The sequence below is a fragment of the Lactuca serriola genome, chromosome 8 (genome assembly GCF_051521515.1).
Source record: "Lactuca serriola cultivar US96UC23 chromosome 8, Lser_US96UC23_V15, whole genome shotgun sequence".
NCBI lineage: Eukaryota > Viridiplantae > Streptophyta > Magnoliopsida > Asterales > Asteraceae > Lactuca > Lactuca serriola.
The window spans coordinates 224,630,832-224,634,448 of NC_136415.1; positions in this window are offsets into that span (position 1 = coordinate 224,630,832).

Genomic DNA, 3,617 nt, shown 5'->3' on the forward strand with positions numbered 1-3,617 from the left:
AGTTATTTTGGAAAAACGTCAACATATGAAATGTTGGTGAGTTCATAAGTAATGTTATGGAAAATGATTTTTGTGAAGTTTGAAAACCCAGAAAATCCGATATTTTCTGAAAAGAGTGTTGTTTATAAAAAGTGTGAAGATCCGTAAATATGCTTATCGATTTTTGTAAACATGTCTAATTGTTGAATTTTGTTTACCTACCTTCAACTTATTTATAACTTGGATTACGACATCCCTCTTCCAGTTATAAATAGGTTGTTGGGTCCTAGCCTTAATATTTCATATTGGGTGTTATATTAAGGACTTTAAATCAACTAAACTTGAATATCTCCCAAAAGATATCTAGTTTAGACATGTATGATCTTCCCAAATGTCTTGGAACTTCACTTCCTCCACTTCCTCCAATTATTCCCCCTAACCCACAAGTTCAAGGTCACTCAAGCCCTATTGGCAAGGCAAGGTCTAGGTATGATCGCATCTTAGACATGAAGTCACATATTGACAAGCCGGGAGAGTAGGGTGTCAAAGTCTTGAGAAAGTTGGATGTTCAATCACTTTCTATGTCACATAGTGAGTTCCTTTTGGACTACTCTGGAACATACTATGACATGACCCGTAATGATCTTATCTATTTGCTTGGTGCTTCTAAATTAACAATGATTAGGAGGACTAGTAAAGAAAATTTGATTAGAAGATCAGCTTCCCAAACTTCCATGGACATTGAAAAATGGTACATGGTAAGGGGTATTGGTTGCGAAGCTGCCAAATTTACCTGAAAGATCATAAGGCTGGTAAAGTCAATAAGTTTGACTCTACGTCAGGTAATGTAGCACCTGGTTCCTGGTATGTAAAATTTACCTAAGTACTTTGCATTTTTAGCCTTGGAATCGGCGAGTTGTAGGCCCGACTCGCCCTGTAGAGCCGGGGATATGGAACACGTTTAAGTTGGCGACTCGGCGAGTCCATATTCTGGGTTCGGTGAGTCCCCGCTGTCTGATGAAACCCTAATTTCAGGGGTTTGCACCCTATTTAAACCATCATATGCGCCCCCAAGTTCGCCCCCTTCATCCTCAGAGCAACCTTAGCTAAACCCTAACCTTCCCCTTTGCGATTTGAATGTTGGTGTGTGTTTCTTTGAAGTTTTGAGGAAGAAAAGGAGGAAAGATGAAGGAAAAGGAGGAAAACAGAAGTCGTGAGCCCATTTCAGAGATTAGTAAGGTAAAAATTGACCTCTTCTTGTGTTTCTATGGTTGAACCTCCATTAGAGCATCCTTAAGACTTTTTGGAACCATTTATTGGCTTGGTTGTAGTTTAGAGGACTCCTTGGTTCGTTTAGCTTTTAGATCTGACCACATCTGAGCTCTAGAGGCTCAGATCTACAACCTTTATGGGCCATTGTCATGAGCAAGCCTAGATCTACACTTCTAACCCCATTAAAGTCCTTAAATCTCTTGAATGAGCATGAATGCACGTAAAGTTGGAGACTTTACGTGAAAAATCAACCCTAGGAACCCATATCTATGAATGGTATGCACTGGATTCAAGAAGAATCGAGTGTATAGTTCCTGCATGCATGCGACTCGGCGAGTCGTTCTTCTGACTCGACGAGTCGTGTCGCGAGTCCCTGATTTTCCCCCTTTTCGTGTATGCTGAGTAGCAGTGAGTCATGGGTGGAGTCGGTGAGTCGGAAGCCGGAATCATCCATGGAGGGACTCGGCGAGTCAATGCCCTGACTCGACGAGTCCGAGGCAATCTTCTTGCCTCAAGAACAGACTCGACGAGTTGTTCATACAACTCGGCGAGTAGGATGAAGGACTTTTGGATATCAGTTTAGAAGGAAAACACGTCGAGTCGATGCCAAACTCGACAAGTAGAGACGGGCTTAAGGTCATTTGAATGGATAGGGACTCGATGAGTTGGCGAGCCAACTCGGCGAGTCGGGTCAAACAGAAGTTGACTTTGACCTTGACTCTTGACTTGGATAGGGGTAAACGGTCATTTTACCCTAAGGAATGTTAGCAGTAATTGACTGAGAGTTTTGTGGGAATTACAGCCGGAGGATTTCCGGAGCAGCAGCAGCAGTAGACAGGCAGTTCCACGCAGATCAATAGCTACTACGAAGTGAGTTACCTTTCAGTAGCAGTGGTTCTAAGGCCACAATGCCGGCCCACCAGTAGGAGACGTATGATAGATGATTGTCTCTGTGATATCATCTAGGTTTGATACTACCTGATATGTTATATGCTAGCATGATATGTTATATGTGATAGTAGTAAAGTTTGGTTGTTAGGACCGGAGGGTAGTCAGACACCCCAGATATGTCTGACAATATGTGTTGTTATGTTTATATGCTAGAATGATCTATTATATAAGTTAGAGGTAGTAGGAGGGGAGCAGTCCCCGAGTTCGGTTGTTAGGACCGAAGGGTAGTTCAGACGCCCCAGATATGTCTGATAATCTGTTATGTTATGATATGTGATAGTAGTAGTAGTAGGGGTGAAATAGTCCCCGAGGTTCGGTCGTCAGGACCGAAGGGTAGTCAGCACCCCAGACTGGCTTGACATGGGTAGTTAGCACCCCAGAATGGTTTGACACGGGTAGGACGGCACCCCAGAATGGCCGCATGGGTAGGTCGGCACCCCAGAATGGCCGTACCAGGTAGGTCGGGCACCCCAGAATTGTCTGGCAGTATGTATGTTATGTGATTGTATGGTATGTGGTACGATGGGGGAACTCACTAAGCTTCGTGCTTACAGTTTACAGGTTTGGTTTCAGGTACCTCTTCATCGAAGGGGAAGGAGCTGGCGCGGTAGCGGCACATCACATACATGCTTTATATTCCGAACTATGAGATTTCCTGGGGATTTGTACTCTGACATTATTATGTTTTATGAAATGGTTTCCGGACACACGACATCTTTTATGAAATGACATGATCAGTGAATGTTTTATTTCTAATGTTTTGCAAAGTATATGTTTTAAAAATGAAATTTTTGGCTCGTATTTTGTGGTGTTACAAGTTGGTATCAGAGCCCTGATTTGAGGGATTCGGACACACCTTCGGGGGTGTCTGAACTCAAATCAAGGGATTAAAAGATTTAAAAATAAAAAATGTTTTCTAAATGGCTAAGTAAAGAGTTTTAAGAAGAAACGAAGTATGTGATGTGGGCGACCGGCCGAGCTCAAGTAAGCATTACCCAAAGTACCCATACAAGCTTATGTTATGTTTATCAGTTTTGGCAAAACAACATGCTAGAATAGGACTAAGGATCTAGGAGTGATGCCTTATGTGCCTACTTTATGTGCTTTAGTGTATGAAAAACTGCATGCTAGAATTGAGTAGACAGCAGTAGGATAGCATGTTTAGGTTATGCCTGATAGTATGAGTTTAGCATTGTATGCTAGTTCAGTTTCTCTCTATGAGGATGGATTTACTTGAGATTGTTCCCTTTTGTCTGAATGCTGCTTGCTTTGTGCTTCGTGGGACTCCGACTGATAGGAGTTAGACATTAGGTGAATGCGTCACGTCACATTTGATCAGGGTTGGATAATCTTAGAGTGCTGGATTTGGCCCTATTTCGCAACTCTCGTTTGAGTCTAATCGTTGTAGAGCTGAG